We start from the raw sequence: 22,714 nt of genomic DNA on the forward strand, positions 1-22,714 counted from the left end.
TTTTGGTATGCAACATTATCTATCTATCTACAGTATCTATCTATCTATCTATCTATCTATCTATCTATCTATCTATCTATCTATCTATCTATCTATCTATCTACTCCTCACCTGTATGAGTTGAACTACTGCCAGTGAAAGTGAAAGCAATTTTTGCAGGGACACTCATCTGTTTCAAACTTGCTGGATATGGAAGGAGAGAGGGAGCTGTGAGGACAGAGACTGGAGGTAGGAGCAGGTAGGGACTGAGGTGGGGTGGAGAGTTTGTAGGCGAAAAACTGTCACAGCTCAAAGTGAAAGTAAAACGGTTGCAACTCAAAGTAAAACTATATTGCAGGAGCTGTCATTTTGCCAGGCTTTTAACTAGTACATTATAATTGTGAAAGATTCATGCACTGGTTTCCTCTGAATAAGCCTCATCAGTAATATGCAGAGAGTAGATTTATGTTTTAATGCATTAAATATCTTGTGACCCTTCCTAACACTCTAACAATCAGGGTGGCATGCATGAATGACTATAATGCAATATATCCTGTAATGGGATGTTCTAATATAATCCCAAGAACTAGATCGGTGGTTCCCAGGCTGGTGTACTCTGCAGACTGGTTGGAGGTACTTGAAATTGATATTGATAATGGCGGAAGATGAGGAAGAAGTCTCCCAATTGCGGAAGAAGAGGAAGAAGTCTCCCGATGGCGGAAGTCTCCCATTGCCATTGAGATAAACCATGTTACGTCACTTCCGGTTCTGTCTGCAGCGTCATCAGTGTCTTCTCGTGCTTTCACCTAACCAGCAATCCACTGAGAGCTAACTGCACTGCCCTCAGACATCAGCGTTTATCTGGAGGAAGCAGCGGCATCAATCCTACAGGTATTAGGGGGAACCCTGGAGACAGTACACAGGCAGCGGCCAGACACAGAGGGACCTGATTCCTGACCGCACACTACTCCACTACTCCTTAATATAGAGATACGCATAAGGATACACATACCGCTCACTTACACTGCACTTGTAAGTACTGTGGATATTTCAAATTGAGAGGAGTGGAAACTCGTAAATGAAAATCCTAATCACGTGGTACGGGAGAAGAAATAGGTTGAGAACCACTGAACTAGGTTATGGTCTTAACTGTCACAGTACCATAAGGTTCTTACATTTTACCTTCTTAACCCTTTAGAGACTAGGATGCTGGAAGGTGCAAGTGCAGTGGAAAAGGCACCACCCCAACGCGCTTCGAACTGTTGGTCTTTTTCAAGGTTGTGCCTTAATGTCCAATATATACCCTTAGGGGAGGGACTACCAAAGGGTATATATTGGTAGTCCCTCCCCTAAGGGTATATATTGGACATTGAGACATTAAGGCACCACCTTTAAAAAGACCAACGGGTCAAAACGCGTTAGCGTGGTGCCTTTTCCACTGTACTTGCACCTTCCAGCATCCTAGTCTCCAACTGGTGAGCTATTCCGGGTATATTTTCCATCTTATACTACACCAAGGGACTTGGTGTAGGAAGAAGCAGTATGTAGTACCGTGTTCCTTTTACATTTGAATACATTTTTTTGGTATTTAGCTTTGGATGGAGACATATCTTTTGTGGCGTGGGCATAAAGATACTTTTATGAGAGTCAACCTGCATCATTTGAAGTAAGCATACATGTGAGCACATTGTACAGATATCCTTTTGTGGTGTGTGGAAGTAACTCCTTTTAAAAGAAACCTTGATGAGTATGACATCAATTTAACACATGTAAGCCAGAATTCCTGTTTGGATACACGCGGTAGACCCTATACTACATAGAGAAAAAAACACTGGCGAGTAAGGGAACAAATAGAACATCTGCCCCCCCCCGTTATGTGCACTGATACAGCTTCTCCCCCATGTACGACGGAGCCAGCGTGTGGTCAATGACGGGCGCCCCTGTCCATATTGACGCTGCCATCGTTCCACCCTGCTGCCGGTTTTGGCTTTGCCAGCAGCAGGCTGGCGAAGCCCTATCTAAACAGCAGGGACAGCGCTGTCCCTGCTGTTAGCTGTGGGCTGCGCTGGGGATCTCGCGTGAGTAGCGAGATCCCAAGCTGGCCAGGGGACAGGAGACAGCGCATCAGGGGACAGGAGGGGACATCGCCGGAGCAGGGAGTTAGCGCTCCCCGCTTCAGCGGACAAGATGTTAATACATCTTGTTGATGTCCCTTCCTGCTTCGCCTCGCTAATGAGGCGAAGCAGGAAGTATTATAGCGGCGCGATAAGCCGCTATAATACATCTGCCCCATTGTTTGGTATACATTCTGTGTTTAAATTTTACGTTCTTGGAGCATTGGAGAATATGCAGAAATTTATGAACATTCTCATAACTAAAAACCCAAGATGGTATTGTATACTTATGGTGGTGGGTCTGATTTTTTAAAACTGATCAGACCCACCAGTGGGGCGCTTCACTATCTTTGTTTTTAATATACTGTATATGTGATTTATCAGGTTGATAAGTTTTAGTGCTAAGCTGACCCTCCCTTGGGCCGAGGCAGTATATATCCGTTACATAAAATCAACAACTAAGCAATGTTTCAATTCAGGACTCCTGCAATGCTAGTATTAATGAAAATAGTTTTGTTTCAAACAAAACAGTGATAAACTGTAGTTAATTAAACAATAGTTTCCACTAAAAGTGCTTCATTGACTTAAACAATCCTTACATAATTACTATGGAGAGATCTTATTAAACCCCAGTGTTCTGATCTTTATATCCACAAGGAAATTCCATCTCCTGCGGTATTTTTTGTTGTAGATCATCATGTTGCATTGAGTTGTATTGTATATGCCGCATCAATGTATTGACTGACATTTAAGCGAAACACTTCTACTGTATATCACTACGCAACTTTAATACATTTACGATCTGTGTAATCAATTCTATTGACCAAATATCAAATATTCCTCTATGTAATTATTTTGGATCCTTTTATAGACCGTTCTCAACTTATTTAAAAATAATCTTTTTTTGGATCACTCGCAAAGAATCATTTGCATTTATAATACAAACCTAAATTACCTTCAACTAACAAAAGGACTAAGGATTCACAGTAATTAGAGTACACAAGTGATATGTAGAACTATAAACATTTCAGGGTCCGATCTAGTATCATTTAGGAATTATGGGGATGCTTTATTAATGCTTGGAGAGAGACAGGGCCGGCGCTACACACTCAGCAGCTCCTGCAATGCAGGGAGGCGCCATGCTGAAAAGGCGCTGTCTGCCTCCCTGCTCTGCTAAAGCTGCCTCAGCCCTCACTGTCACTGCCTCCTGCACACCGCCCACAGCGCCTGTCTGACAGCTGGCAGCAGTATATGGCTGAGAAGCTCCCTGCACCGTGCACACATTATTCTCCTCATGCGACCTGCCCCCTCTTCCTCAGGGACACTTGCGCTGAGGCATGTAGCGCTGTCTGTGAATGCCTGGATGACATGTCATGTCCGGATCCGCCCCCTACCCATTGCTCCCTGCGCCTGTCAGCTGTCAATCAAATGACAAACAGGCAGCAGCACCGCCCTTCCTTCTCAGTGTGCTGTGCCAGTGCCACTGCCAGTCCTCAACACTCTGCCCCCTCTATCTCCTCCCCTCTTCTTCCATCTCCTCCTTCTCTCCCCTCCTTTCCCCCCCAGTCACGAGAGGGGTGTAATGGCATCCTCAGCGTCCTGCCTACGCAGATAGAAGAGGAGGGACTGCACAAGAGTTAAACAGCAAAAGAACAGTGAGTCTTTTATTATACATGTTTATAACAAATTTGTCAATAATTCTAGATTTTTTTTATATTAATTTAGACACTTTTTAAATAATGGGCTGGGTTATGTGCCTAAAGGTGGCCATACATGCTGCAATAGCAGTGTGCGAAGCGATCTGCGCTCCTGCGGGCATCGCACAGTACAAAAAGTATGTGCTGCACCTACTTTTTGTACTGCTTTCGGATCACATCGCACACACATTGCATGCATGCCATGCGATGCGTTCTAACCCATAACGTATGCAATTCTCGCAGCGTGTATGGGCACCTTTAGTGCCTGCAACATTTTGCGGACACAGCACTGAGATGGTGTATGCATACATGTACATGCACCAGAGATCCTCTATAGGATCGCATGTTGCATACACTCCCACAATCGGGCTGCAGCTTATTGCAATGGCAATGTGAAAGGGCGTAAAATGTATGGTTTGCAGGAGGGCGCCGGACACCCTAGCACCGGCCCTGGAGAGAGATAAATGGAGGAAGATAAAATGATTAACCAGTCAACTTCTGTCACTGAAAAATCACAGTTCAGAGCAGATTGGTTGGTTTATGTCTCCATATACCTCCTAATACCGTAAATCTAATTTTTCCACTATTCACAGTGAACTTGCCGGACTGCTTGATCTCCAGGTTCTGTGTTGCTGGTGTTTTGCTTATCTAAATAATAGCTACTAAAACCATTATTCGATGGACTGTGGAACTTTCCAGACTATTCCCAGGGATTTTAAATAACTAATGAGCATTACCTGTTCAAAATGAGGAGCTAATTAAATAAAATACTAATCAATGTATCAATATGGGATTTTGGAAATTGCAGGAAAAAAGACAACATTGAAGTAGTTTTGTGAGATAAAATAGCTTTAATCTGATGCAGTTTTCATATCGTTCAGTAACAAAAAAATAAAAATAATTAAATACAATTTAATAGCTTCCAATAAATAATACTTAAGAAAGGGGCAGGGTTAGTGTAAGGCTTCTCGGCACTCTAGGCAAAACTTAAACATACTTCCAAGACCCAACCCCACACTGCCACTAATACCTACTTTCCAGATCAACAAGTTAAGATAAGGAAGTGGCATCTCTAGAAGTTTCACAGCCACCACCTGCATTAAGTTCCACCAGGACATCCCCTTCCCCCCAGATCCTGGCGCCCCAGACAGCTGTAATCATAAGGAGCCTGTGGACCAGTAATAAAGATCTGGATCTGTGTTAAATACTTGTTTTACTATATGAAATATCTATGATTTAATGACCCATATCAATTATTTCTATGACTTAATGACCCATATCAGTCTGGCTCCTCATTTATAATTAGCGCAGAGATGATCCATAATCTTATATAATGGGGAGGTTCCTAATGACCAGTGGTGTAAAATGTGCGCCCCCCCACCGGAAACTTTGGCAACGCCCCCCCCCCCCCCCATAAAATAAATACCCCTCACCCAATCCTGCCTTACCCCGCCAACACCGGAACCCGCAGATCTACTTGTCTGCGGTCCGGGCGCTCCTCTGGCTGGCTCCTGCTAATGAAAATGACCATCACAAAATGGCTGCACCTCAACAGCAGACCATTTTTTGAGGATGCTCGAGGAGGCCTCCTCCTCGAGCATCCTCAAAAAGTGTCTGCTGTAAGGGGGTGGTTATTTTGTGTGGGCTATTTTTCATTAACAGGAGCCAGGAGGAGCGCTGGAATCGCAGACATGTAGATCTGCGGGTCCCAGCAGTGCCGGCAAGCAGAGGGGTAAGGCAGGCTGGTCTGGGCAACAGTGCAGCGCATCGATAGCCCCGCAGACCCCCGGTGTCCACACTTATACAGCGCCTCCCATGACGCAATTGGTCCCCCCATCTGCTTTTCTTCTCTGGGCAACAACTGGAGAGGAATAAATAATTGTAGGCGAATATGGCCTACAGTATGGAGAGATCCTTAAATTGGACTGTCAGTGTGTGTCTATACTCATACTTTCCAACTTTTGTTCCGCTGCCAGGGAACTTAACTGGCATCATCAAGGCCCACCCCATTTCAGAAAAAATGCAGCAATTTGCAAGTCCACATGAGGGGGTGCGACTAAAATGGCACAAATAGCTTTATGTTAGCCCCGCCCCCTCCCTGCGGTCCAATCAATGAGTTGATCATCTCTCAATCCTGCTCGCTTCTCTAGAGTATGGGCAGGATGTGGGAGATCTGCTTGTTCAACATTATGAGCCTCTTACATCTTCCAGGGGAGAGTAAGCAAGTGTGTCTATACTGTGAAACTGACCTTAGTCTTGTTTGTATTTCTGTCTGTTCATGTTATTGAGTCTATGCCCAAGTCATGCCTCTGTGTGTCCTCCAGTCTTGTCATTAACCCCTTGCATGTGCTACAGTATGTTACTTTTAGAGTGCATAGTGGCAGCCAATCACAAAGCATGGGTATGCTTATGCGCACAGCGGTTACGGTATAGATGATAGACAATGTCTACGTCAACCACTAATGGTCAACAGTGACTAGGTCAATACCAAAAAAAGGTTGTCCTACCTTAGGTCGATACTGCCAAAAGGTCGACGCAAGCTTATGGTCAACATAGGCAAGGTCTTTCATGATTTTTTTGTGTCTGTCGACATGGATACTAAATATATGTATCGCGTCCCCTCGCATGGCTCACTTCACTCGCTATTATATCGCCACTCTATGACTATTTAGATAGTAAAGTATGAAAAAAAACACCTCTTTTTGGAAAAGAAATATGAAAAACTCATGTGATCTTTTGACTGTCCACCTTGTCCATGTCGACCATAAGCTTGTGTCGACATTTTGGCAGTGTTAACCAAAGATATGTTGACCTAGTCACTGTCGCCCATTAGTGGTCCACCTAGTGACTGATTGACGTTGTCTATCCACTGACTGCATATTGTGCACAGGTATGAGTAATACTGACTATATATGAAAACTTGTTATGTACTTAAAATAATAATAATAATAATACAAAATAGTATCTGTTTTATACCCCTTTCACACCGCACTTGTTAAACGGTATATTGCCGTTTTTTTCCCATTTCAAAACGTTTAAGGCTGCAGTGGGAAAGCACCAGAGTTGATTTACCGGTTAAAGAGAACCGGTATTTCAAAATGTTTAAAAAGCCGAGTCCTACACGTTTCAGAGCCGTTTTTTATGCAGTGAGAATGGCTCTGAAACAGTATTTAGTAAAAACAACAGATTCCAGACCTGTGATAGGCTGTCCCCTGCAATCTGCCTTGAAACGTGTTCAGGGGATTAAACGGGTTGACTGATGTGAATGGTACTTAAACGGTATTTAAAACGGTAATCTACTGCAATGTGAAGGCTCAGACCCGTTTTAAATACCGTTTAACCCCTTCCCGACATTTGACGTACATTTACGTCATGGCCGGGAGGTACTTCCCGACACATGGCATAAATGTACGTCATGAGTTTAAACTGTCACTGCGTCTCGAGACGCAGTGACAGAGGGACGATGTCTGCTGTCCCTGACAGCAGACATGTCCCTGCATGCCCAGGGGGGGCTGCGATGCCGCCCCCCCGTCGGCGATCGCTGTGATTGGCTGTTCAGTGTGAACAGCCATTCACAGCGTTTTCCTGTGTTACCAGCGAATCGGACGCTCGGTAACACAGGTGTCAATCACCGCCGGGCGTCAGGGGGCATGAGGGGGTCATCGGTGACGATGACACCTCACCCCACCCTCACCCCACCTGCCCCCAAGGCTGTGATTGGTCCGTGGGACCCACGGACCAATCACAGCCAAGGCGCGACATTTAAACTGACGGTGACTGCGCTGCAGACGCCATTCCGGTCTGGAATAGCGTGCAGAACGGTCACCGTGCCTGCCTGCCGTGAATACCGACCTGATCCTTGCTAATACTTACCTGATCCTTGCAAATACCTTACCTGATCACCTTATCACTGCTTGTAGCGTGCGGGACGCTTCCTGGATCTGACTTCCTGAGACTTCCTGCTGCTGCTGCAGTGTGATAGAGAGATAGAGAGATAGAGAGAGAGAGATAGAGAGAGATAGAGAGATAGTGACAGAGAGAGCTATATTTTGTGTCTGCTACCCCCCCTTTTTGGGGGTGCAGGGGTTTTCTATATATAAATAACTGTCAGTGCTGCTGCTGCAGTGTCATACAGTGATAGATAGTGATAGATAGTGATAGATAGTGAGAGGTAGAGAGATAGAGAGATTTGTGTCTGCTACCCCCCCTTTTTGGGGGTGCAGGGGTTTTATTTTATATATATAACTGTCAGTGCTGCTGCTGCAGTGTCATAGAGTGATAGATAGTGATAGATAGTGAGAGATAGAGAGATAGAGAGAGATAGTGACAGAGAGTGATAGAGAGTGTATATTTTGTGTCTGCTACCCCCCCTTTTTGGGGGTGCAGTTTTTTTTTATACATATAACTGTCAGTGCTGCTGCTGCAGTGTCCTAGAGTGATAGATAGTGAGAGATAGTGAGAGATAGAGAGATAGAGAGAGATAGTGACAGAGAGTGATAGAGAGTATATATTTTGTGTCTGCTACCCCCCCTTTTGTGCTGATCAGTATATCTGTGCTGATCAGCAACTTTTTGGGGGCGCAGAGGTTTTTTTTTTATATATATACCTGTCAGTTGCTGCCAGTTGCACTGTCAGTTGCACCAAAGGTTGTGCACCTGCTGTCCCTCACTGGTAATCAGTGTCGCATCACTGATCACCTTTTTTTTTTTTTGTGAGTGCTGTGGGGTCTTTTTTTAATTTTTTTTTTACACACACTGATTTTGTGGGTGTCCTGTGGCCACTGTGCGCCGATCAGTGACGTACATCACTGATCAGCTTTTTCGGCACAGGGTTGATCTATTTTTTTTTTTTTTTTTATCAGATTCCTGTTGCCTTTGAGCGCTGTTCAGTGACAGACGTTACTGACCAACATCTGTGCTCAATTTTTGGCGCAGGACCTTTTTTTTTTTTTTTTAACCCCTTCAATTTTTTATTTTTAACCCCTTCATTTTTTTTTTTTTTATTGGTATAAAGTATTTTTTTTTTCTGCACCACATACACACTACATACAAATAAAGTTTGTACCCCCCCCTACACTATACACGTGTTGAAACATTTCACTACCAGTAACACAAAAATAAAAATGGCATCCCAAATGTCCTCCCAAATGTCCTCCCAGTCATCCAGGAGAATGTATTCAGTGGAGGAGGCATATGCCATGCTTGCCTCTGACTCTGACACAGGCAGTGATGCAAGCGGGGAATTTGAAGGATTTGTCTTAAGCTCCTCTTCCTCCTCTGGTGATGAGGGACCCCCTCAAAGACGCCCCCGTAGATCAGCTGAGATTCCCCCCCCAATAATTGATCTAGTATGGACCCCACCACCAGACAATTTTGAGCCCCAGGTTCCTGAGTTTTTGGCCATGCCAGGAATCCAATTTGATTCCACAGGTCTCAGAGAAATTGACTTTTTCAAATTATTTTTCTCTGATGATTTTATAAATTTAATGGTGGACCAAACTAATTTATATGCCCAGTGTTAGGCGCCGTGGGAGCGCTTCTGGAAGGACAGAGCGGCATGTACGCTTAGCCGCCTGTCCTTCCGGCTCTGACGTCCGGTTGCCTAGCAACCAGGGACGCCGGAGGACGCAGCGTCGGAGCGCGACGCCCGTCCTCCCTCCTCGCGTCTCTCAGCGCCTGAGACGCGGCAGCGCCGTTGCTTAGCAACGGCAGACGCTGCTAGGCAGAGAGGAAAGCCGCGAAATTCAACAAGCCGCAGGTGTCGGAAAGGACTCGTTAGGACAGGCGGGACTCAGGCCTCCATCCTCATTGGCTCCTAGCCTTCTTATCTAGGAAGCCAGCCCTGCAGTCCTCGCCGGTGATAGCTCCTGTTTGGACCTATCTGTCTGCTGTTCTCCGGTCCGTTTCCCTGCTGTTCCCAGCGGCTCCTTCGTGGTCTTCTCTTCCATTGGTCCCCCCTGTGTCGTGAGTTGCCCCTCTGGGGTAGTTTCATTCACTCCTTCTTTATTGTCATTACCTTACGCATTACCTGTGTTCTCTGTCTGCCGCATTGGCAGGTCATTTATGTTGGGAAGGCCCATTGCTTCCCACTCATTCTCTCCCCTTGTCTCCCAGTTTTTCTGGGGTTTTCCAGTCCCTCCTGCTCCTTGTATACTTTGGTATTGTGTCTCATATTTTGTGTGGTTCCCTGGGCGACGGTTGTCGCGGGTTGTGGCGACCAGGTCGCGGGCGCTTAGTTGCGTTAGCCAGGGCTCGGCAAGTCGCCGTTATATAATTTTAGTTAGGCCCTCAGTCAGCTCTCCTCTTGACCGTACCCTAGGGGGGTCCCCGGCTCCTTGTCCTCTCATAACACCTGGCTGCACCGGAGCTTGGGTGGGCTTAACCTACCCATTCAAACGTGGCGGCTACAGGCGAAGCCTAGTAACACCTGCAGGAGTCGGTCACCCAGCCTGGGGGGTACAACAGAGGTAGTATAGGGTTTGGCCGTGGCTGTCCTAAACAGCAGTCCCGGCGGTGGGGTCACACCCAAAACCTAACATTATCACCGGCCATACAAAAAAAAAAAAAAAAAAAAAAAAAGAATTTTTTTTTTTTTTCCCTCTCTCCCTTCCCCTTTCTTATTCTCCCGTTTTTTCTGGACAGATAGCATTTTGGGTGTGTATATCTTTGTTGTCTCTGGAGTGGATCTGTTATTAAGATGAATCCTACTCCTGAGGGTCAGGCTCAGGCATTTGCCAGTCAATTACAAGGTTTAACGCAGATGGTTCAAAATTTATCTCTTAGGATGAAAACCCAGGAGGAGGGTGTACGAGGAAATCCGCCGGTTCTGGTAGAACCCAAAATTAATCTTCCAGACCGGTTTTCGGGTAACCGGAAGGATTTCTTTAATTTTAGAGAAAGTTGTAAACTTTATTTCAAGCTGCGACCCCGGTCATCCGGCTCTGAATTGCAGCAAGTTGGTTTAATTATGTCTTTGCTTCAGGGGGATCCCCAGACTTGGGCTTTTGGGTTAAAGTCTGATAATCCCGCCTTAGCGTCGGTGGATGCTTTCTTTAAATCATTAGGACTTCTATATGATGACCCTGATAGAGAGGCGTCTGCCGAGAGTCATCTGCGCTCTCTCAGACAGGGCCGGAACCCTGCAGAAGCATACTGCACAGAATTCCGACGGTGGTCGAATGACTGTGGCTGGAATGACCCAGCATTACGTAGCCAATTCAGGCTAGGGCTTTCTGAAGCCATTAAGGATAGCCTTATCCAGTATCCTGTCCCGGGATCCCTTGATAAACTCATGGAGTTATCGATTAAAATTGATCGGCGTCTTAGGGAACGCAGGTCTGAGAGAGGACCCAGTTTGAGGCCTACTTCCCTCGGCTTTGTACCCTCAGAGGACGAAGAAGAACCAATGCAAATTGGTGCTTACCGCATCACCCCAGATGAGAGAGCTCGCCGGATGAATGCCGGGTTATGCATTTATTGCGGGAGCAAAGGGCATTTCCTCCGCGCTTGTCCCAACAAGTCGGGAAACGCCAAAACCAAGTGAATGCAGAGGGGATTCACTTTGGTTCTCTTCTTATTTCCCCTCACAATGCATTATTAGTCCCTACTGAGATTCAGGGTGTAGAGGTGAAGATGTCTGTTACTGCATTTATTGATAGCGGGGCAGCTGGGAATTTTTTAGATATTCAGCTGGCTGAAAGACTGGCCATTCCCCTGCTCCCTCTAAAAAAACCTGTAATAATGCGAGGCCTGGACGGCAGCCCGTTGGTCAACGGAGTGGTCCGCCATCAGACCCCGCCAGTTTCCCTACGTGTGGGCATTTTTCATACAGAAAAAATTTCTTTCTTTCTTATCTCATGCGCTACTGTGCCGATCGTTCTGGGTCACCCCTGGCTCCGGGTTCATAACCCACAGATTGACTGGCAGGCAGGGGAAATAACTCGTTGGAGTAATCATTGCTCCAGTCATTGTCTAGGGCAGCCTATACTTGGGGCAATGGTTTCTGTGGAGGGGATTCCAGCGGCCTACGCTGACTTCCAGGATGTCTTTTCTAAAGGCGAAGCTGAGGTCTTACCCCCTCATCGCACATACGATTGCGCCATTGAGCTAATTCCCAAGGCACAATTTCCCAAAGCCAGACTTTATTCCTTGTCTGGACCTGAGACGCAGTCCATGAATACCTATATTCAAGAAAATTTGGCTAAAGGCTTTATTCGGCCCTCAAAGTCTCCCTTAAGTGCAGGGTTCTTTTTTGTTTCCAAAAAAGATGGCTCCTTAAGACCCTGTATAGATTACAGGGCACTCAACAAGATAACGGTAAAAAACACGTATCCATTACCATTAATATCTGTGTTGTTTGACCAGCTTCGCACCGCTAAGATCTTTTCTAAGATCGACCTGCGCGGTGCCTACAACCTTGTCCGCATAAAAGCGGGAGACGAATGGAAGACTGCCTTTAGTACCCAAACAGGGCACTACGAATATCTCGTAATGCCATTCGGCTTGTCCAACGCACCAGCGGTCTTCCAAGATTTCATCAATGACATTCTTAGAGATTTCTTGGGAGTCTTCGCTGTGGTCTATTTAGACGACATTTTGATCTACTCCAGCTCGTTGGAAGAACATCGCCATCAGGTCAGGTTAATTCTTCAAAGGCTTAGAGAACATCGTCTCTTTGCTAAGCCTGAGAAGTGCGAATTCGAAGTTACTAAGGTATCCTTTTTAGGATACGTGATTTCCTCGGAAGGCTTCTATATGGAACCCAAAAAACTGCAAGCAGTTTTAGATTGGGTCAAGCCCACGACCCTTAAAGCTGTCCAAAGATTTTTAGGGTTTGCAAATTACTATAGGCGGTTTATCCGCTCTTTTTCTGATGTGGTAGCTCCCATAGTGGCGCTCACAAAAAAGGAAGCAGATCCGTCCCAGTGGCCTCCCCAGGCAGAAGAGGCATTCCGGGCCTTAAAACAAGCTTTTGTGTCCGCTCCCATTTTAAGACATCCCGATCCCCAACTACCGTTTGTCGTTGAAGTTGACGCTTCTGAGGTAGGGGCAGGGGCAGTCCTGTCTCAACAGGATCCTGAGTCCTTATTTTTTTTTCCTTGCGCCTACATGTCTCGAAAATTCTCTACTGCAGAGATGAACTATGACGTCGGGAACCGGGAATTGTTGGCCATAAAATGGGCATTCGAGGAATGGAGGCATTGGTTGGAAGGGGCCAACCATCAGATTCTGGTTATCACAGACCACAAAAATTTACAATACCTGGAATCAGCTAAGCGTCTGAATGCCCGACAAGCCCGGTGGGCATTATTCTTTACACGTTTTAACTTTATTATCTCTTACCGTCCCGGGTCTAAAAATGTAAGAGCAGACGCATTGTCTCGGAGTTTCTTACCCAAACAAGGTTTGCGGGAATCTCCTCGGCCCATTCTTCCGGCATCAATTATCCATTTTGGCATTACTCAGACCCTCAAGGATCTACTTCTGCAGGTCCAGGGTCAGGCACCCAGACAGATGCCTCTCGGCCATTTATTTGTGCCGCAGTCCTTGAGAAAACGGGTCTTAGAGGAGTTCCATGACAGCCAGATTGCAGGGCATTCCGGCGTCAAGAAGACACTTGATCTTCTCTCCCGATGCGTCTGGTGGCCGAGCATGGTTCCAGATACCAAGGAGTATATCCAGTCTTGTCCCGATTGTGCTAGACACAAGATTCCTAGAGTGTCGCCCACAGGACAACTTATCCCCTTGGCAATTCCCTCCAGACCATGGTCACATATTGCCATGGATTTTGTGGTCGACCTACCCCTATCATCAGGTTTTCAAGTAGTATGGGTGATTATTGACAGGTTCAGTAAGATGGCCCACTTTGTTCCTTTGCCCCAGTTGCCATCAGCCAATAAGTTGGCCAAATTGTTTTTAGCTCATGTTTTCAAACTTCATGGTCTTCCAACCGATATAGTTTCTGATCGAGGTCCGCAGTTTATTGCCCGGTTTTGGAAACTTTTTTGCAATGCATTAAAGATCAAGTTGAGTTTAACTTCCGCTTATCATCCCCAATCCAATGGGCAGACGGAACGCCTTAATCAATCCTTGAAGCAATATCTGCGCCTTTTTGTGTCCAAAGCTCAGAATGACTGGTCGGAGTTCCTCCCCGTTGCCGAGTTCGCATATAACAACTCCTATCACTCGGCAACCCGGACTTCACCTTTTGTAGCCAATTATGGCTTTCACCCTAAAGCCACTGCTCTGGCTCCAGAGGGATCAGTAGTTCGCTCTTCCACTACTGCCCGTTTAAAGGTCATTTGGAAGGAGGTACACGACGCTCTTAAGAGGGCTGCCCTTCAGGAAAAAAATTTTTCTGACCGGTCAAGACGACCATGCAACTTTAAAGTAGGCGATAAAGTCTGGTTGTCTACTCGGAACATCAGATTGCGACAAGGAACTTCTAAATTTGGTCCAAAATTTATTGGTCCATTTGCCATTGTTAAGAGAGTTAATCCTGTAGCCTTTCGGTTACAAATTCCTAGGGCTTTAAAGATAGCCAATACTTTTCATTCCTCTCTGCTCAAGCCCGTTTTCACGTCTAGGAAATTTCCTCGAAAGGCAGACCTGGGTAAACCACCTGTTAATGTCCATGGACAGTCAGAATTTCTTGTGGAAAAAATCTTGGATTGCAAGGTCTCTCGAGGTTCTTTATGTTTCCTTGTCCATTGGAAAGGATACGGCCCGGAAGAGAGGTCATGGGTTCCCGATAGGGATCTACACGCCCCACGCCTCAAAGCAAGCTTCTTTCGTGATTTCCCTCAGAAAGCAAGGCTTCGGGGTTCTTTAACCCCTCCTCAAGGGGGGGGTACTGTTAGGCGCCGTGGGAGCGCTTCTGGAAGGACAGAGCGGCATGTACGCTTAGCCGCCTGTCCTTCCGGCTCTGACGTCCGGTTGCCTAGCAACCAGGGACGCCGGAGGACGCAGCGTCGGAGCGCGACGCCCGTCCTCCCTCCTCGCGTCTCTCAGCGCCTGAGACGCGGCAGCGCCGTTGCTTAGCAACGGCAGACGCTGCTAGGCAGAGAGGAAAGCCGCGAAATTCAACAAGCCGCAGGTGTCGGAAAGGACTCGTTAGGACAGGCGGGACTCAGGCCTCCATCCTCATTGGCTCCTAGCCTTCTTATCTAGGAAGCCAGCCCTGCAGTCCTCGCCGGTGATAGCTCCTGTTTGGACCTATCTGTCTGCTGTTCTCCGGTCCGTTTCCCTGCTGTTCCCAGCGGCTCCTTCGTGGTCTTCTCTTCCATTGGTCCCCCCTGTGTCGTGAGTTGCCCCTCTGGGGTAGTTTCATTCACTCCTTCTTTATTGTCATTACCTTACGCATTACCTGTGTTCTCTGTCTGCCGCATTGGCAGGTCATTTATGTTGGGAAGGCCCATTGCTTCCCACTCATTCTCTCCCCTTGTCTCCCAGTTTTTCTGGGGTTTTCCAGTCCCTCCTGCTCCTTGTATACTTTGGTATTGTGTCTCATATTTTGTGTGGTTCCCTGGGCGACGGTTGTCGCGGGTTGTGGCGACCAGGTCGCGGGCGCTTAGTTGCGTTAGCCAGGGCTCGGCAAGTCGCCGTTATATAATTTTAGTTAGGCCCTCAGTCAGCTCTCCTCTTGACCGTACCCTAGGGGGGTCCCCGGCTCCTTGTCCTCTCATAACACCTGGCTGCACCGGAGCTTGGGTGGGCTTAACCTACCCATTCAAACGTGGCGGCTACAGGCGAAGCCTAGTAACACCTGCAGGAGTCGGTCACCCAGCCTGGGGGGTACAACAGAGGTAGTATAGGGTTTGGCCGTGGCTGTCCTAAACAGCAGTCCCGGCGGTGGGGTCACACCCAAAACCTAACACCCAGCAGTTTATTGCTCAAAACCCCACGTCATCATTTGCTAGGTGGACCCCTGTAGATGCAGTAGAGATGATGACGTTTTGGGGTCTGGTGTTTCATATGGGCATAGTAAAAAAGCCAGAAATTAGGCAATATTGGAGTACAGATGTTCTGTACAGTACTCCATTTTACCGTATGGCCATGCCCCGGACTCGATTTGAGACAATTCTTAAATTTATACATTACACCGATAATGCACAGTGCCCACCCAGAGATGATCCCACCTTTGACCGGCTATTCAAAGTCAGGCCGGTCATTGATCATTTCAGTGCCAAATTTGAAGAGGTGTACATCCCTGAAAAATTTATTTGTATCGACGAGTCCCTTATACATTTTAAAGGTAGGGTTAAATTCCGCCAGTACCTTCCCAGTAAGAGGGCAAGGTATGGCATAAAAATGTATAAACTGTGTGAAAGCACCTCAGGGTACACCCACAGGTTTAGGGTTTATGAAGGGAAGGATTCAAGAATTCAACCGCCAGAATGCCCCCCCTCCCTCGTAGGTGTTAGTGGGAAAATTGTCTGGGATTTAGTGCACCCCTTCCTGGATAAAGGTTATCACCTCTATGTGGATAACTTTTACACTAGCATCCCCCTGTTTAAGGCCCTTGGTTCAAGAGGTACAGCAGCTTGCGGTACTGTGCGCAAGAACCAAAGAGGCCTCCCAAAAACGCACATTGCCCAAGTAATGAGAAGGGGTGAAAGCAGGGGAATATGCAACGAAAATATGTTGTTGGTCAAATATAAGGACAAGAGGGATGTCCTTATACTGACAACAATTCACGGAGACAGTACCACCTCCGTCCCTGTACGAGGTACCAGTACCCACACCTCAAAACCTAATTGTATCCTGGATTACAATAGGTACATGGGCGGAGTGGATCTTTCAGATCAGGTACTGAAGCCGTACAGTGCCCTGCGGAAAACAAAAATCTGGTACAAGAAGGTGGCCGTGTATATCATCCAGATGGCACTGTATAACGCTTACGTGCTATTCCGTTCTACCGGCCAGAGGGGGACATTTATGCACTTTCAAGAGGAAGTCATAAAGGGCCTAATATTTGGGAACCAGCAGGCAGAGGGCCCCAGTACTTCTAGTACTGGCCCCCGTATTGTACCAGGGCAGCATTTTCCTGATGAAATCCCCTCCACTGGAAAAAAGGGCAGGACACAAAAAAGGTGCAAAGTTTGCTATAAAAAGGGAATAAGAAAGCAAACTATTTTCCAGTGTGACACTTGCCCCGACAAACCCGGCCTATGTATAAAGGAGTGTTTTAAAATATACCACACATCTATGGAATATTAGGTTCATAATTTCACCGTGCTTCGGGGGTCTTGCTAATGCCACATAGCACCCACCATTCATTCCACCAGAATCTGAGCCGCAAAATCCAAAAATCACTCCTTCCCTTCTGAGTCCTGCCATGCACCCAACTGGTATTTTTTGGTCACATGTGAGGCATTGCCGTACTCGGGAGAAATTGGGGCACAGATTTTGGGGTGCTTTGTCTCCTTCATTCCTTGTGAAAATGAAAAATTTTGAGCCAGAACTGCATTTTTGTGTAAAAAAATGTAATTTTTCATGTTCACTGCCCAGTTTTATCAAAATTGGTGAAACCCCTGGGGGTTTGAAATGTACACTATACCCCTAGATGAATTCCCTGAGGGGTGTAGTTTGCAAAATGGGGTCACTTGTGGGGGGGTTCCACTGTATTGGTGCTTTGGGGGTCTTGCTAATGCGACATAGCACCCACCATCATTCCACCAGAATTTGTGCTGCAAAATCCAAATATCACTCCTTCCCTTCTGAGTCCTGCCACTTTTTGGTCACACATGAGGCATTGCCGTACTCGGGAGAAATTGGGGCACAGATTTTGGGGTGCTTTGTCTCCTTCATTCCTTCTGAAAATGAAAAATTTTGAGCCAGAACTGCATTTTTGTGTAAAAAAATGTAATTTTTCATTTTCACTGCCCACTTGTATCAAAATTGGTGAAACCCCTGGGGGTTTGAAATGTACACTATACCCCTAGATGAATTCCCTGAGGGGTGTAGTTTGCAAAATGGGGTGACTTGTGGGGGGGTTCCACTGTATTGGTGCAACATAGCACCCACCATTCATTCCACCAGAATCTGTGCTGCAAAATCCAAAAATCACTCCTTCCCTTCTGAGTCCTGCCATGCACCCAACTGGTATTTTTTGGTCACATGTGAGGCATTGCCGTACTCGGGAGAAATTGGGGCACAGATTTTGGGGTGCTTTTTCTCCTTCATACCTTCTGAAAATGAAAAATTTTGAGCCAGAACTGCATTTTTGTGTAAAAAATGTAATTTTTCATTTTCACTGCCCACTTGTATCAAAATTGGTGAAACCCCTGGGGGTTTTAAATGTACACTATACCCCTAGATGAATTCCCTGAGGGGTGTAGTTTGCAAAATGGGGTCACTTGTGGGGGGGTTCCACTGTATTGGTGCTTGGGGGGTCTTGCTAATGCGACATAGCACCCACCAAAATTCCACCAGAATCTGAGCTGCAAAATCCAAAAATCACTCCTTCCCTTTTGAGTCCTGCCATGCACCCAACTGGTATTTTTTGGTCACATGTGAGGCATTGCCGTACTCGGGAGAAATTGGGGCACAGATTTTGGGGTGCTTTTTCTCCTTCATACCTTCTGAAAATGAAAAATTTTGAGCCAGAACTGCATTTTTGTGTAAAAAATGTAATTTTTCATGTTCACTGCCCACTTGTATCAAAATTGGTGAAACCCCTGGGGGTTTGAAATGTACACTATACCCCTAGATGAATTCCCTGAGGGGTGTAGTTTGCAAAATGGGGTCACTTGTGGGGGGGTTCCACTGTATTGGTGCTTGGGGGGTCTTGCTAATGCGACATAGCACCCACCAAAATTCCACCAGAATCTGAGCTGCAAAATCCAAAAATCACTCCTTCCCTTCTGAGTCCTGCCATGCACCCAACTGGTATTTTTTGGTCACATGTGAGGCATTGCCGTACTCGGGAGAAATTGGGGCACAGATTTTGGGGTGCTTTTTCTCCTTCATACCTTCTGAAAATGAAAAATTTTGAGCCAGAACTGCATTTTTGTGTAAAAAAATGTAATTTTTCATTTTCACTGCCCACTTGTATCAAAATTGGTGAAACCCCTGGGGGTTTGAAATGTACACTATACCCCTAGATGAATTCCCTGAGGGGTGTACTTTGCAAAATGGGGTGACTTGTGGGGGGGTTCCACTGTATTGGTGCAACATAGCACCCACCATTCATTCCACCAAAATCTGTGCTGCAAAATCCAAAAATCACTCCTTCCGTTCTGAGTCCTGCCATGCACCCAACTGGTATTTTTTGGTCACATGTGAGGCATTTCCGTACTCGGGAGAAATTGGGGCACAGATTTTGGGGTGCTTTTTCTCCTTCATACCTTCTGAAAATGAAAAATTTTGAGCCAGAACTGCATTTTTGTGTAAAAAAATTTAATTTTTCATTTTCACTGCCCACTTGTATCAAAATTGGTGAAACCCCTGGGGGTTTGAAATGTACACTATACCCCTAGATGAATTCCCTGAGGGGTGTAGTTTTCAAAATGGGGTGACTTGTGGGGGGGTTCCACTGTATTGGTGCTTGGGGGGTCTTGCTAATGCGACATAGCACCCACCAAAATTCCACCAGAATCTGAGCTGCAAAATCCAAAAATCACTCCTTCCGTTCTGAGTCCTGCCATGCACCCAACTGGTATTTTTTGGTCACATGTGAGGCATTGCCGTACTCGGGAGAAATTGGGGCACAGATTTTGGGGTGCTTTTTCTCCTTCATACCTTCTGAAAATGAAATATTTCGAGCCAGAACTGCATTTTTGTGTAAAAAATGTAATTTTTCATTTTCACTGCCCACTTGTATCAAAATTGGTGAAACCCCTGGGGATTTGAAATGTACACTATACCCCTAGATGAATTCCCTGAGGGGTGTAGTTTTCAAAATGGGGTGACTTGTGGGGGGGTTCCACTGTATTGGTGCTTGGGGGGTCTTGCTAATGCGACATAGCACCCACCAAAATTCCACCAGAATCTGAGCCGCAAAATCCAAAAATCACTCCTTCCGTTCTGAGTCCTGCCATGCACCCAACTGGTATTTTTTGGTCACATGTGAGGCATTTCCGTACTCGGGAGAAATTGGGGCACATATTTTGGGGTGCTTTTTCTCCTTCATACCTTCTGAAAATGAAAAATTTTGAGCCAGAACTGCATTTTTGTGTAAAAAAATGTAATTTTTCATTTTCACTGCCCACTTGTATCAAAATTGGTGAAACCCCTGGGGGTTTGAAATGTACACTATACCCCTAGATGAATTCCCTGAGGGGTGTACTTTGCAAAATGGGGTGACTTGTGGGGGGGTTCCACTGTATTGGTGCAACATAGCACCCACCATTCATTCCACCAGAATCTGTGCTGCAAAATCCAAAAATCACTCCTTCCCTTCTGAGTCCTGCCATGCACCCAACTGGTATTGTTTGGTCACATGTGAGGCATTGCCGTACTCGGGAGAAATTGGGGCACAGATTTTGGGGTGCTTTTTCTCCTTCATACCTTCTGAAAATGAAAAATTTTGAGCCAGAACTGCATTTTTGTGTAAAAAAATTTAATTTTTCAGTTTCACTGCCCACTTGTATCAAAATTGGTGAAACCCCTGGGGGTTTGAAATGTACACTATACCCCTAGATGAATTCCCTGAGGGGTGTACTTTGCAAAATGGGGTCACTTGTGGGGGGGTTCCACTGTATTGGTGCTTTGGGGGTCTTGCTAATGCGACATAGCACCCACCAAAATTCCACCAGAATCTGAGCTGCAAAATCCAAAAATCACTCCTTCCCTTCTGAGTCCTGCCATGCACCCAACTGGTATTTTTTGGTCACATGTGAGGCATTGCCGTACTCGGGAGAAATTTGGGCACAGATTTTGGGGTGCTTTGTCTCCTTCATACCTTCTGAAAATGACAAATTTGGAGCCAGAACTGTATTTTTGTGTAAAAAAAATAATTTTTCATTTTCACTGCCCAGTTGTACCACAATTGGTGAAACCCCTGGGGGTTTGAAATGTACACTATACCCCTAGATGAATTCCCTGAGGGGTGTAGTTTGCAAAATGGGGTCACTTGTGGGGGGGTTCCTAACTTTTAGCATCTTATGGTGTCTAGAAACCTACATGGTGCCTAAAAAATAATCTCATAAAAAGGAGGCTCCAAAATCAAGTAGGTGCTCCTTCTATTATGAAGCCTGTGGTTTGGTCACCGTGCACACTAGGGCCACATATAGGATATTTATGAAAACAAAAGAATTGGGGGAATCAATTTTCAGTCACATTTCTCTAGTAAAATGTACTGTGTTCCTTAGAAAAATGTATTAAAATTGCAAATCTGCAAAAAAAAAGAAATTTTGAAATTTCACCTACACTTTGTTTTAATTCCTGTGAAACACCTAAAGGGTTAACAAACTTCCAAAATGCTGTTTTGAATACTGTGAGGGGTGCAGTTTTTGAAATGGCATCATTTATGGGGGTGTCTCACATACAAGTCCCTCAAAGTCACATCAGAACTGAACTGGTCCCTAAAAAAATCAGTGTTTGAAATTTTCTTGAAAATTTGAGAATTTGCTATTCATATTGTAAGCCTCCTAGTGTCCCAAAAAATTAAAAGGAAGTTGAAATAATGATGTCAACATAAAGTAGACATATGGTCTATGTTAGTTATTCACTATTTTGAGTGGTAAGATTATTTGTCTCACAAGCAGAAAATTTAACATTTTGCAAATCGCTAAATTTTCCATTTTTTCACGATATTTTGGTATTTTTCACAAAAAAACACAGACTGTATCGACCCAAATTTACCACTAATTTGAAGTACAATGTGTCACGAAAAAACAATCTCAAAATCACTGGGATAAGTAAAAGCAAAAAAAAGTTATCCCCACTTAAGTGAGACATGTCAGATTTGAAAAAAAGGGCTCTGTCAGGAACGCAAAAACTGGCTCTGTCAGGAAGGGGTTAAAAATACCGGTTTTTGAAACGTTTTGGCAGTGTGAAAGCGGTATTATTCTGTTTGCAGTATGTTTTCTTTACTTTGTTCCTAAACTATGTTTGCCACATATACAATTTTAAATACAATTGAATGTTACCCGTTCCCTACATACAACCTATTATCTATAATACGATGAAAAATAGAAACCGTAGTAATAGAAAAAAGAACGGATATGCATGCGAGCATATGTCTCTATACTGTATAACCACCTTGCAAATAGAGAATACAGTGGCCCATGATCCATCCTGAAGTATGCGAACCAATCTAGTCTTTGTAGCCTGTAGATATATAAAAATCCATTGTTCTATATGTCATAAATAGAGACAGGATTATATGCAACAAAAAAAGCTTGAAATATGCATGCAAATCTGCATGAAAAATACTTAAAATATACATGAAAAGTGTTAAAATATGCTACATTAAATAATTTAAAAAAATAATTTTTTACTTATTTATTTAAAAATCAGCATACAATTAGTTGCAAATAAACCTCAAAAATAGGCCCACAGCATCTGCAGATGTCAGTAAGCTGGCTGCTACAGAATACTGCAGCGTCCAAAGCTCTTCTTGCATCAACTACACGGACCCTCATCTCCATCGCAGATGGATCAAATGTCAGCATAGCGCGTGAGGGCGGCGCAGTGGAATGATTCCTCCCTGCGCCTCATACTCACTGTGACACAGCATTTTCTCCGCGCCGCGTGATGTCACAACCCTTCCGCCCGCCTCCTCTGCTGCAGAAGTCTGTCTCTTGGTGTAAAGTCCCAGGCCAGGGGCAGGCAAAGGTTCAGGAGCTTCGTAATGGCATCCGCCCTGACTGACTTTTATGAACACGGATTGGCAGCCTAGAGCAGTGTCAGACATAGCATACATCCAAGATTCCCCACACTGCGCACATATTGCCCCAGCCTGCACAATCTACCACTACCT

The sequence above is a fragment of the Crinia signifera genome, chromosome 5, assembly GCF_055691185.1.
Source record: "Crinia signifera chromosome 5, ASM5569118v1, whole genome shotgun sequence".
NCBI classification, from domain to species: Eukaryota; Metazoa; Chordata; class Amphibia; order Anura; family Myobatrachidae; genus Crinia; species Crinia signifera.